This window comes from Atractosteus spatula, chromosome 1 (genome assembly GCF_055471065.1).
Source record: "Atractosteus spatula isolate fAtrSpa1 chromosome 1, fAtrSpa1.hap1, whole genome shotgun sequence".
NCBI classification, from domain to species: Eukaryota; Metazoa; Chordata; class Actinopteri; order Semionotiformes; family Lepisosteidae; genus Atractosteus; species Atractosteus spatula.
The window spans coordinates 19,091,271-19,106,401 of record NC_142706.1 but is presented as its reverse complement, the minus strand read 5'-3'; positions in this window follow the sequence as shown (position 1 = coordinate 19,106,401).

The window sequence follows — 15,131 nt, the reverse complement described above, 5'->3', positions numbered from 1 at the left end:
TACATGATATACAAACAATCAGTTTGATTGGAATGGTTTGGAAAAGGTGTGACATCCCAACCTGTTCCAAATTCATAGGACAGTGATGCACCAGCAAAGATGATGGCCTGCATTACGTTTTCTTGTTTTTAGCTGGCTTGCGTAGGCTGATGGCTTCTTGTTATGTGCTGCAAAATGCTGGAATACAGCAGAGAACAGAGCACGATTTTGTTTTTGGAAATGAAATGGATTGTTTGGGAAACACACAAGGCTTTGATGGTGACTGCCTGTGCGCTCCTGCCTTTTGGCAAATCCCGTGCTGCCCCCCCTTGGTTTCACACACTGGCAAGCTCCACATGTAAGGCATCAAAAAAGGAAAAAGCCCACTGATGCCAAAGAGGGTCTTAGTCTTCAGCAACCACACTCCGAGCAGCAGTATTGCTAAACAGCCAAGTCTGTCCCTTCTGCGCAGGCAAATTGAACAAAATTCAACATAGAAAATGCTGGACATTAAAGACCATGGAGCAATAATAGGATCATGTTCTTTTTAATATACAGTAGTATGAGCAACAGAGATCTCCAATGTTATAATGTTGTACCATAAATATTGCTTTAAACATTTAAAAAAATAAAACAATTCTCAGATATGCAGTGTTTTTGCAGACCTGTCATTATGTTTTTACAGACTTTCTGTATTTTTTTTTTCATTATCCCAACATTGTACAATTTATTTCAATGTTCCAAATGCAAAATCTTAAAATAAATGGACATCTCCAAAAGAGTTATGTGTTGGACTGGATACAATACTGTCGTTTTATGTATACTAGCATGTCTGAAGCATGCTTGATAATGTTAGGACAACTCAATTGCCATTACCACAACTGATTCCTTTTTAAGTTAATCATCTATGTATGAAACATATTGTAGATAAACACTTGTTTTGGAACCATTACCCTTAAAACCTAAGACAATTTGTCTGAAATTCTGTATATAATTTAAAACGTTATGACAAGTTATGATGTTTACAAAATAGTAAATAGAGATTCAAGCTTCACACCTCAGTTCACACTGAAATGTACTGTATTTACTGCAGATTGATGTAAAGAATGAATGAGTGTCATTGTCAGTTACAGAAAGGAAGTTATTCAAAGCAGGCTTTGTTTAATATGACACAGTGCTGGTCCTTAGCATGCCTTAGCCACGTTGAAACGATTTATTGGATTATTTTTTTGGAAAAACTGAATTTTTGTCTCGTCTTTGTTAATTTTGTTATAAAGTACAGATATATGGTAATTAATAACCTAGGCAGGGTAAACATTCCTGTCACCCTCTCTTCTCCACAAGCTTTGCAAAAGAACTTTTCCAATGTTTTTCGAAAAGCAGTGAGTGCCCAGTTGCCTAGCAACCATAGAGAACTTCCAAACCAAATCGCAAATTGAGTTTTCAAGTTACCAGGTTCGTTCAGACTTCCCATTGTCACTGGGAAGAATCAATATTTTTTAATTTGGAGATAAAGTAATGTTTCAGGGAAATGATTTGCTTTACTTTGCTTATTAGTTACTGTTTGTCTTTGCTTTAGGTTAAAGAGCTTTTCGTGCTGTGTGTGACAAGTGCTTGTTTTGAAAGCTTTTAGACAAGTTAAATTGAATGCCTTTGCAATGACAGGCCACAAGCATTATACTGTAGTTATGTGGAACTGTGGACATTTTTCTGATTACAAATGGTCAATTCCAGAAAACCTCTCTTCTCCCTGGAAGCAACTCAAAGACTCTACATAGTTATAAATATTCATGACAATGAGCTTCAGTTTCAAGAGCATGTGCTTTCTGGGAGGGCAGCATGAACACATGTTTTTGTAAGTTTAGCTTTAGTTATCTTTTTTAAGCAGCGTGTATTCTCAATGTCAGTGTAATAATCTGAGATGCATTTGCAGATTAGCTTCAGAATCACATGAAGGTGCAGAAGAATGTCGTTCTAAAATATACTGTATCACTCAGATGATGCTCACTAATTCAGGAGAGAAACTTAATTTGCTGGAGAGGGCACTCTAAATATCAGTTCAGAATTTCAAAACACATAAATTACATCGGATGAATGAATTACTGCAAGATTAGCAATGAAACATGAATCTGGAACAAAAGTGGAAATCAAGAGGAATTGTATTTAGGATTGAACATAGGCATGTAAATGCATGTCTTTACACAAAGAGCAGTACAGTAGGTGTCAGAAACAAACTGGCAACATTGTAACACGTCATTCCTTGTAGAAATACTGTAACTTATGAATGAGATCAACAAGTTTGAACTACAGGTTTTGAGGAACTGAATATTCTTCAAGAGAATACAAGATTTCATCTCAACCTTCTGCCTGGAAATCAAATAAGGCTTCTGCTCTTCTTAAGAAGAGGTGACTCATTTAGTGTGTTACACAGGCACCATCTTCAAACATATGCAGAAACACTGTATGGCCCTTAGCCAAAAGATCTTCTTCACATCCCCATTCATTATGGCAAGAAGCGCCTGTTTGCTTTTGGATAGCAATAAACACTGCACTGGTTTACTCATTTATTTATATGTGAGGCTTCTTCAAGGAACAATTTGGGTAAGAGTATAGACTTTTGAAAGCAAATGAGAATGTTCCCTGTTCCCTGTTAGCATGTTTATAGATGCTGATCTTCTGCATCCTAACCAGCTGGGGTTCCAAATGCATATTCTGAGTTTTTTTTTTCAAATCATGAAACTGTTAACAAGGCTCCATATAAGACAAGATATATAGTCCCAGAGGTTAGAAGCAATAATTAAATTATTAAAGAAGATGTGTTCCCCAAGTGCCTAAAGTTTGTGGTGGATGATATGAAGGAGTCCAAAATTCCAAAATTAGAAATCATAAATACATACAGTATAATGAAGAACAATATAATAAATAAGAGGGTGGTAACAGAGAAAGGTTAAGAAAATGGTGTGAGTTTTGATTCAGCCTGTGGTTTGCAGAAAGCAATTTCATACAGTAGATAAATAACTACTCTCATTAACATTTTGTGTGAATGACTATTATTGCTAGTTTTTAATTAATTTGAAAGAATTGTGTAAACCTTTGTGTATATTATTCCTTAAGTACTTAAACACTGTTCATTGTTCATTCAACTGTCGTTTTATCACATATATCCTTTGATGCCACTTTCAAAAGTTATGTATTATATTTATTATATATACAAAGATGGCAGATCCAGTACCTGATGACCAGAAGTCAGCAGGTTTTTCAGGTTCATTTAGCTACAGCACTGTCATGTTTGAACTCACTACCAACAGGGATTTAAACTAAGTTCTGAAACAAATTAGGTTGAATGAAGGTGAGCCTGTAAACACAGGTGATTTGACTTCTTATTCAATTGAAAAATTGTTTGGGTAAAAATGGCTTCATTTAAGTACTGTAATTAAGATCAGAGGTGATTGAAACTTAAAAGACCTAAAAGGATCTTAAATTCATTGAGAAGACTCAAGAAACCTTTAAGAATTAGTAAGTTGCTATTTTTTTAATTTTTGCTGTTGGAGGAAGAATGTATTTCTGATCGCAGTGCTATGGTAGGTCTGAAAAAGTATTAATGCACTGTGATACCATTTTCTGTGCCTAGGTTATTCCTACAGATACAAGACAGAGAACGTATACAGTAGTAGTCTTGGAAATAGGAAATGATGTTCAGTGATACTAAACTAGTCAATAAGGAGTAATTAAGAAAAATTTGTGTCCTTTTGCCTTGTCTTTTATAAATGTTTTCTTATTAAAAGAAAAACCTCTTGATTTTTTTTTCTTAAAATGGAGAGGACTTCTTCTTAAGGGATTCTCCAGAACTCCCATCTTTGTTATCTACAGTACCTTGCAGCAGTTAAGGATAAGAAACTCCTTGAAGAACCTCATTTTTGGAGTGGTTTGTAGTAAGTCAGTTGAATTCACAGGTCACACTAATATTATTAGCTAAACTGTCTTTGATACTGGTTCCTCAAGGATCAATAATATTATTTGCCAAATTTTTCAATGGCTTGAAACAACATAAAAGACAATACACCATTCTAATAATTGCACTCACAGTTTACTACATTAAACAAATCTGACATTTTCAAACTACTTGTTTGAGCTCTATGTCTTAAGATATGAAGCTCATTGCTTATTACATGAAACAAATGTGACCTTTTCAAACTATTTACAAAATATCTTGCGATATGGAGCAGTGCTGATTGTCCTTAAGATTTCTTCTTAAGAATTGATTAGATACACATCATATTCAGATGAAATAATAGTTAACTATCCAAGAAACCTCCCAAGATTACATGTTGTACATTATTCAGTAGAGTAAAGTAAATATCATGGTTAGGATCTGACGTGAGAACAGATAAAAAGAAAAATAATGTGCTTTAAAAAACTGTCTTCAGTAACTGGTATCCCTGAGATGTCCATGTGATTGTGATTATTCATTGAACCCTCAGCTTGGTAGAGGTGTGTGTATTGGCTATTTCTCTTGTAATTTAGAATCTGCCTGTCTCTTTGACTTTGCATTGGTCATGTGTGACAGTAGGCAATTTCAGCACATGCCAATCACTGTCTGAAGAGAAAGAGAATGTGAAAACTTAAGTTCCACTTGTAACATATCTATTGTATTTATACCTTTCAATTTAGATGCTTTGTTTTATTTTGTATTTTATAGAATGCCAACTACTCATTTTAGATGTAATGTGGCTTATCTTTGCATTGCATTATTCATCAACTTGTCTGATGTTATTTTGTTGGAGCCTGTATATACTTTATATTGCTGGTGTCAACTGTCCTTAATAAATGACTGCAGAGGTCACTATTAATATGCCATCTTCACAGTAAAAACCTTTTTCACAGTCTATGAAGCAGTTTAGACACTGGAGAACAAAAAAGTAAAATGAATGTAGAAGCAAGGTAACAGCACTGAATGAAACCTGATTGACTAGGTCAGTTAATAGCATAGAAATACTGGAATAGTTAGTGAGGGTGCAGTTCACAGTTCAACCTGTCTTGTTTAAACCTTTTAAAAGACTTTTATAGGTCCAACATCATCCTCAAGATCAGGGCTCTGGTTCTTGTGAATCCACTGTCTGATAGTGTTTGTTATAGCTGAACACTTGCCTGCTTAACTGACAAGTTAATTGAGTGAATGTCTTGCAGAGTCAGATTTTCTTCTTTCCTCTTCAGTAGTTTGGTTAGATCACACAAATGCGATAAAACGATGAAATATGTATAGAATACTTGATGTGACAGCCATGTGTCACGGATGTCGGAAGGGACGAACCGTTGAAAGGCAGGAGAGTGGAAAAAGACCCATATGTGTAACGGCGCAACGGGGGATTAGCCCAGGCTCACCAGTTCAGGAGTCGTATAGAAACCTCAGGCAGCGGACGTGGGGCGACCTGGTACAACGTGGGTCTCAAAACATCCGAACGTCAATGCTGAGCGAAGGTGAATGAGAGACCCGGAAACATATAGCCCCAGAGAGAGAGACACCGGAAGGACTGCAAAGCACAGGAAACTAAGGACAGCCAGAGGGTGTGACACCATTAGGATAGGCTGTCCATATCCCTTCTCACTATTGTGAGGAAAGAGCTGGGGAGCTGCTGCAAGGTTGTGGAATGGGAGGCGGCAGGGACGCAAAAGAGATATGTGAAGGGAAGACCTGGGTGCAAGATTCACAGTATATACTGTATGTGGGTGAGCAGAAGTGTGTGAGTTTAAGATCTAACCTTCCTCCTGAGCTTCTGTCATAAACTCCAATAGTTAAACAAAAACTTACAGATCAGGTTAGTTGTAATGTTTTATAGTTAAATTTGTGAGCAGTTTTTCAGCTGAAATAGATGATCAATTTAGTACACGTAAGGTTTTGGATACTTAACAGATAAATTGAAATCCCAGAGAGCGCTCACATCCTGAGGATGAGAACTAAGAAGCCCTACTCAATATGCTTCACGAAGGATACCAGGACATGTACAGTACATCAACCAAATGGAGAAGTCATTTTTATATCCTTTATTTAACCAGAAAAATCAGGGATGACCTGGTAATTATCCATTTATATAACAGGGCATTTATAACATAAGTGAAGTACCTTTGCTCGGGGGTTTATTTGAAAAATACATCCACTGATGCACCTGGACACATCATCACTGATGTTACCTGGGGTCACCTTGTGTTTCAGATTTTTCAACATCAGACACCCTTGTCCAGGTGACCCAGCCTAGGTTGATCAAGCCTCAGCTTGTGTCCAGGTGGCATTGTTACCCAAGAATCACTCCTCTTGATCCACTGCCATCACTCTGCGGCCTCTGTGGTGGTTTTGATGGTCTTCGTCTTGGTCATCCCTAATAGATCGTAGGTCCTACAGGGGGATTCCTCTGCATCCCACCTCGACAGGCTCGCACTACACTCTTCACCTCTTCCCAAGGCACTGATTAACCACGTCTTCATACCTGGCTCTCTTCCTTTCATTTCTCCATCTTCTGGTCTTCCCAGGGAACTGTTAGCTCTAGCATGACTATCTGCTTAGATGCTTCTGACAGCAATACGACTGCAGCATCCAAACTGGAATCTGTAACATGGTCAGTGGTTAGAGTTGAGCACAGGAACTTTAACCCAGATTATCAGGGCCAGTTCAGTTATGTGATTTAGGAAAATGGCATTGGTCATTGAAAGCACTTCAGGTGCAACCTGCACTGAAACATTAAATTTATGTAACATAAACACTCGTTCAAGGTGCATGCTCATGTATTCTTAATACAGGATGTGTATATTTCTGGTTTTGTTTTCCTACACAGTGGTTAATTTAATTTTATTCTTGAAGAGGTACATTATTTTTTCACTAGTGGAAACTACTAGGGGGACCACTAGGGCAAAAATTGTGTCAAAACATTGTTTACTTTTCTCATTTGGCACATGACAGATTTCTGCTATGTTTTGCGTCTGCAAATTGTCTGTTTCCATTTGCAGCCATAGCAACCAGCTGTGGAATCAATGTAGAAATACGAAGTCAACAAAAATGTGATTTAATCATGTCTCTATATAGTGCTGCACACAATTCTTTGCTTTGATAAAATGGTGAAGCTTTTGGAAGCTTGGCATTATCAGCTCCAAACAGATCAGCTATTTCCATTTCCTAAGAGCACACTGTCTTGTATCAGACACTGTCCTGAATTTACATGATAGCTTTGGTGTTTTTTTTTTTTTTGGAGGTCGAATTCAGGCAGGGACTGGGACTTGATAAGACTAGTTGTGAAATTAGTACACATCTCATGTCCTTGGGCGTGGCATTCCTGCAGGATTAGCAGTTATCTCTAAAATAATAATCTCTTATGGATCGAAAAAAAACCCTGCTTTATCTGTCCAAGTTCAATTAAGTAATTGAGTGCACGTAGGGAAAGCAAAAAACTATTTTCACAGCTCTTGAAACTGCGAACCTCTGTGGCACACTATGAAACTTAATACAGAGTAATGATAATTGCTGTAATCAGATTATTGTCAGTGTCACTGACATAGATAAAGATAAAACAAGCTCAGTGATGACAGGCTCCAGTCCTCAAGAGTTGAAGGGGTTCCCTTCATTCCTTCTATCGGAGATTACAGTTAGCTGAAGTATAGTAATTAGCTAAATCTATCTGAAGTAATTATTTACTTAATTAAAGTAATTATCTTCACTTCTCTCCAGAATTTAAAACTATCTTACAGTGCCCATTAAAAGCATTGGGACAGCAGAGTAAAAACTGTTATTTTTGCTTTACAGTTAAGCAATTTGCATTTGTGATCAGGAGGTTCATATGAATGATAAGTACAATATTTGATTTCATTTTTAGGTAATCCCACGCAAACATTGAATCATCATACTGTAACGCAACAGGGGCTCAGACAGGCACCCTTGCCGCATTAGGTCAGCCCCACACCATCCAGGGCTCAAACCCAGGACTCCCGCATCACTCAGCGGGGACCCAGCCCGGTGAGCCAAAGAGAGATCTCTCTACAGCCCAGTAGCTGTAGTCCTGCTATCACAGGGAAGGGCGGTGACGTCACCTGCTCTGGTACGCCGGCTCTTACACAGTACCTGTCGGCCGTAAGCGTTACAATACTTTGTGTTCAGATCAGCGATTTCAAGTGATTATATGTTTTGGGATTATAAGTATTACTTAAAGTAAATTTAAGTAATTGTAAATGTGAGTGTATGGTTGCATATGCCTTGTTGGTAATAATAACAAGAAATCTGCATTTCATTAAACCGTGCAAACTCTTTGTATAATCATGTCAGATACTTTGTTGAAGCCAGTTTGAGTTCTTGCCTATTCTTTAGATGTTCTGACTTTTCTTCAATATGCTCAGTTGGATTTAAATTGGAAATTAGGTCGGTCAGTCTAGGATTTTTTTCCTGCACTTTTCTCCACATTGTTCTGTTGATGAATGTCTTGACTGCATGTTTTCAGTCATTGTGAAATAGCACAGTAAAGCACCGCCCTGGAATTGCTTTCTGTAGAAGCAGACAAAATATTTTTGTTCATTTCAGAATTCCCAGCTATTTCTCAATTCACTGTGCTTAATTACAATTTTTTTTCATTGAACTTTCAAATAAAGAAACACCAAATGTTTCACAATTTAAGGTATAGACATTTCTAGGATTGTTTATTAAATGTAGAATATTTGGCTGTACTGTATTTTTTTCTGGAATGAAGAAAAGATAAGAGAAAACTATTATACAGGAACAAATACAGTATTTTCAGACATCACCTTCTTCATATTTTTCAAGGTCTTTACTTCAGACTTTACAGATAAAAAGAAATGAGTTTACAGCTTTGTCTATGGTTACAAGTGAATTGATGCTTTTGATTTCTACAATTTAGCACAGTTTCTAGAATTGCCTTTTGGATTCACTGAAAGGTTCAGGTTTAGTATTAACCTTAAGCCAGCTCACTTGAATTTCTGTCATATCATGGTCCCATAAATGAAACCAGTCTGCTAAAGCAATCTTACTAGACTTCTAACTAACAATAATACAATTTGTTAATAGAAATTCAAAGATGACCTATGTAAATCTTAATAAAATATATTGTAAGAAGGAAAAAGTATATATACACATGTCCCTTGTGGGTGCATATTTGTAGTTCTTTACCATTTTCTACTTTTCTCTAAGTAATTTAATGTTTTTAGCAAAAAGGTCAAATACATTTTGCAGGCTGAATGCTGCACAAATGTTTCAGTTTAGGATAAGGTCTCTGATGGTTATGGATCCAGAAGCCATCCAACTAACATTCAGTTTCTCATCGCCCAAAAATTGTGTTAAGGTAAATGTGTGAAAGTCATGATTGAATCATAGTGTTGAATCAAATGCCTGGGTTTTAATCAGAAAGCCCCGATCAAATGAATAAAGATTGTTCCTCCACTTGGGTAGATAAAGGAGCTCTGTAGCAAATAGACTTGGATCATCTTGTGATATGCTTGTAGGTTCATATCCTAAGAGAATTTTTAAAATATCCTTCCCTTTAAAAGCATCTTGAATAGAGATACTGTTATGAGGGGACTGGATAGAAGTACTGTATTCAAAACCTCAAAAGTTTTAAAAAATATTGACAATGTCAACCCAACAGACGTCTTCTTAATGAAGAGTGCAATAGAAACCAGAAGACACAGCCATTTAAACTGGATTTGATATTTCTTAGTACAGCATAGCTTAAATAACATGAATAGATAAGACTGGACAGCAAAACTGATTGTATCACAAAAAGACTCTGAAAAGGTTAAGTACAATAAAAGCATGCAGTAAGTGACTGATGATTATAAATGCTACATATCTACAAAGTTCCCTCTTAGTCCTCTGCTTATCCACTAGACAGTCAGATGTCAAAATGCAACCCATTTGACCCAATGACGTTATAATATTTCCCCAGGTAGCGAAAGAATGCAGGCTAGACTTATTAAACATGCTTGGTCCAGAGTCCCCCTGTGCCAAATCTCTTACCGGCCCATACAGAAACTCTCTGACATGCAATCATTAAAGCGTAAGAGGAGATTCTCAAGAGTGCTTATACCTTTTAGAAATCGGTCTAGCACAGGGTCTTAAACTTGAATTACTTTGCTGCTTCATTTCCTTTGAGGTTTAAATCACAAAATCATCTGCACCACTGCTCAGTGCTCACGGCACCATTTTCCATGTAGCTAAATGAGCACTAAAGTGTACAACTTCCTGATGTTGGCTCCCCAGACGAGCGAAGTTTTCTTGTGGCTGATTTCTTAACAATACTAAGAAGAATGGAAGGCCCTGAGTAAACATTTATTGTTTTGTAGTAATTTCAAAATATATTTGGTGACCCACTTAGTTTGACTTTTATTGAATTTCTATTGAGAAAAAAATCACTTTAAAATATATAAAACTCTGTGGTAGAAAACACACAAAATTATGTATTTAGAGTTCATTTCATTTAGCCAATGATATCATACTAATCTGAAAATACTAATCTGGATAAAACCTTCGACTGAATTAAAGCAGGTTTACCACATATTGCCCATTTTCCTGTCTGATGATTGTCTACAAAAATGAAATACTCTTTGCTTACATAATGCTTGATGACATTCACTTTCATTTGAACATCTTTGCTTGGATAATTTTTAAGAGATACAATTCATGGGAAACATTTTCTGTCCTTTTTCACATTACCTGTGTTTTTGATTATCTAATATATGATATGGTGTATTTTAATTGGAGAAGAATCAACAATATTTAGGCAAAACATACATTATATGCCAGTTTTTATATTTTGAAAATAGGTTAAAAAGTGTATATCCTGCATAGATTGAATATTGATATCAATTGTACCAAGACAACCTGCACACTGATATGGAATGATAAATTCTTTTTTTTAGCAAATAAACTCAACCATTATGAGACCAGCAAAAATCTAGTGAAATTAACTAGACCACCAATTAATCAACCCTGTTTTGTTTTTGAGGCCATTTCAACATTTGAGAAAAAGGATGCCAAAAACATTTTTGTAAGATAACATTTATAACAGTGTTTTGAAAGTAAATGTCAGATGTATTAACAATTGTTAAAATTAAATCTAAATTTCAAAATATCTATTAATAAGTAAATAAAACAATTATTGGTCTAATAATATAATGGTTCTTAAGAGCTGGAAGACTTATTTTCTTGCTGCCAAATGGGAATTAATTAAGTTAGACTGTACTTTTTTTTTTAAAACCTCACAGTGTTAATCATTTATACTGTATAAACGTTCAACTTAAATAATTTCATAGCTACATAAAAAGGGTAAGAAAGGTCTATAATCATGTTATATTTTAGCTGGAGTTAATTTGTCTTGTATCTCTTTGAATTGATCATTCAATTATTCATTATAATTATAGAAAAATGTAATATGATTAAAGTATATATTAAATTGATACAATTAAGTGTTATATATTTTTAAACTGAATTTCAGGAGAAGGCCAGATCCTAATCTGGACTTCTGCTCTTCTATGTATAAATATCTCAACCTAAAACAATAGATTTGCTTTGCTCATTTGTCTCACACCCCTCCTGCCTCCACATCTTCATCCTTGAAGCAGCTCCCTGGCTGAATTAGGTAACCAGTCCCTCAACTAATCAAGTTACGGGAAACATACAGTACCTTTAATACATGTTTAACTCATGTGTCAAATTTATTAGGATCTGACCTTGCTACTGAAATGCTTTTTGTATGCAAAATACTGTACATGTAATACTTATTTTTAAGAAACCTTTTTATTAGTTAATTATTTATCATGATCCTGATGGAGTTTGACAATGATGAATTCATTACAGAGACATATGCATTACAAATGCAAAAAAGAGAGGAAGAGGAAGTAGCTTTTTTCCTCTTTGTAAGCATAAAGATAAACTCCATCAGGTGATGTCTTTCAGTAAAAATTTTACACAATATCAGCTTTCAGATGAAGCTACTGTAATACCTTACCAGATTTTTTTAAATTTCAGTCATCGTATTTATTTTGAAATGACACCAAATAAAAATAGAATTAGATATGTTTAATTGAATAATGTTAGTGTACAGGATACACCCCGGATGGTACACCAGTCTATCAAAGGGCTAACACACACACACACACACACACACACACACACACACCAGGGCCAAGTATGCCAGAAGCCTATTAACCTGCCAAAATGTCTTCGGACTGTGTGAAGAAACTGGAGTAACAGGATGAAACCTGTATAAACACAGAAAGAACATACTGTACAAACTCCATTACTACGTCCTCCCCTCCATTCTGCATTTCAGCGGGGAGTCTAGAGGGGCCATGCCTTCGCTCTGCCCTGATTGCTGAAGAGACAGGATATGTGGAGTACTGTACTGTACCTGGCAGTAGTGACAGCTCTCATGGCAGCAGGAGCTTTGGGGTATTAAAACCTTGCTCTGCCTCTCCTTGGAGCATTGATGGGTACAACACTGTTGTAAACTGTTCCTAGTTTCCAGTTTTCTGGGCTCCCTCTGGAAGCACTGCCCTTGCCTGTGCTGTCCAGAGGCTGCAGGAATGAGCATGAATTAGAGGTCTGGGCGCTGCTTCAGACCTGGACATCAGCAGACAACTCCCTCGGCTCAATCTCAGGCTCAGCTAAGTTCACCCTGACGGTGCATTCTGACCTGGTCTTTGGAGAAGACCCGCCTATGAGAGAGATCACTTTATTAGCCATATACAGTACAATTTCATGCATTAGGAATTTGTCTTTTCGCCTACCCCAGCTTGCTCTCCATGAGACACACAGCCACACAGACGGGGAGAGAGAAGCTTGGGGTCAGAGCGCTGGGTCAGCCATTTATACGGTGCCCCTGGAGCAGCTGGGGTTAAGGGCCTTGCTCAGGGGTCCAATGGAGTAGGATTCCACGGGATTTGAACCGGCAACTTTCCAGCCACAGGCACAGATCTTTAGCCACAGTGCCACCACTCAATCCTACACTCGGCATGCCTTTTGGATAATCACCCCGCTATGAGTATCCTGATCCACCATGAAGATTGGGTCCCTCAGCCCTGTGCTACATTATTGACAGAACAAAGCTCCGGATACAGGTGGCTCTCCCTGTTGCACACCTGCTTTCCCAGCACTCCTCTCCTGCATTCCATTTCTCCATTCCAGGTAGCCCACTTGTCAGCATCCTGGGTGAATCTGGTGGACTGTCCACTACTCTATTTGGTCTTTGATCCCGGAGCCTGGCCACTAGGAATTTGGACAGTTCCTGTGGAGTCTGACACCCCTCAAGGCCCAAGCACTTGGAGCTCTGCTGCAGATTTCCCCGGACGGTCTCACCACAAAGCCAGCCTGTCTTGTGCCCCAGGTGGAGTTAGGCAGCCACTCCCCCTAAACAACTGTGACACCCTCACTCTTGGGTCCATAACATCGCTACACTTATCCCTGTTTCCTGTTCTCTATGTTTATCCCTGTTCCCTGTGCACCACCAGGAATTGAACCCAGGGCTCCGGGTCTGTAAGGCAGCAATGTTAGCCACTGTGCCACTCTTACGTTTTATTATAACAATTTGAAACCTTGTAAATATACAGTAAGTAAGGAAAAGGGAACAATGAGGATTACAGAATGCACATAGGAATTCTTTTAACACAAAAGAGTAATTTACCTTATGTAAAATATGCTACAGCATACACAACTTTGTCCCTTTCATGCAGCTTTTTAATTTTCTAAATAGATTTCAAATTCTAGTTTGTAAATCTTTGAGTGTTGTGTTTACAGTATCTCTTAATCAACTTCCATAGAAATAAACCTGTACATTTGTGTGCTCCTTTAGATAACACATTCCTTCAAATAAAACTTTCTCATGTGATAAAATAAGTCATTTAGACATGCATGGTCATGCGTGGTCCTTTTTCCAACTTTTGGAAAATTTCTTGCATGCAATATTTTGGTTTTCACATGTATCCATTGCCATCGTTTGAAATACACACGAGGCCCGAGTTCCCAGGAGTACAGTCAGAGTCTTGTTCACTGTTCATGCATGTCACGTCACCTTAAAAGTGTCTGTAAAAGATTAATCATTTACACATCAGACACCATTCGGAGTGAATTTCAGAACCATGACGGGTTGTACTTCAATGTGTTACAGGCTCAACAGGCAGCCCTGGCCAGTATCATCAGCAGAATCAGTCGTCAGCAGGCTATAGATCTGGCATCAGGCCAGAAATCATATCCTTGGATAACATCACATGACTAACCTTAACCCTAGTCTCCCCAAAAGACACCTCTGTGGGGCATGGAAAAAAGAACTTATGTAAATTAATGCAGTTAAAAATCCTCTGAAACCACTAATGCATCTTATTTGTGAGGTTGCCTTCAACCTACAGAATACCCGATCATGCTAGTCATGGATCTACAGGAATACAACTTCCATATTTACCAGGAGTCTTGCCCAATAATTACTGCATGGTACTGTATGTGCTTGGAAGATAAATTACAACTTGTGAATAGATATTTTAGACAATCCAAGCATTAAAGTCTTCCATTGCAAAATGACTGTGAATAAGACTGAACATTAAATAAAAGTCTCCTTCTACATTGGACTAAATTATGAGATACAATGTACAATTATTGAAAGGTCAAGAACAACTACTGTAATTAGAAAACACATTTTTAGGGACAGTCTGTGTAAAGGAATTGTTTTCTCCTAACTCTGAAAAGATTCACTGAGTATACGTGACACTATTTATAATTGTGCCTGTTTCTTAATATGTGAAAAGATGAGCAGTTAGAAAAGTCTGCAAGAGGTTTTTGGAATCAATGTTGGCCTGTTTGATTTCCCATCCACTCATTTTCAGTAACTGTTTTCTCCTTAGAGATTTGCTGTGAGCTGGAATCTAAACACGTTGGCACAGGATACAAGGTGGAATTACACCCTAGACTGGACTCCAGGCAATCATGATACACACACTAACACATCCACTAACACACACATACAGGACACAATTTAGAGATACCAATTAAGCTAGACAGCATGTCTTTACTGTCAGAGGAACCAGCATCCCTGGAGACATAGTGAGAAAAGAAGCTTCACACTGTAGGCACCCCAATCAGAATAAAATCCAGGACCATTTGTTAAACATTTGTT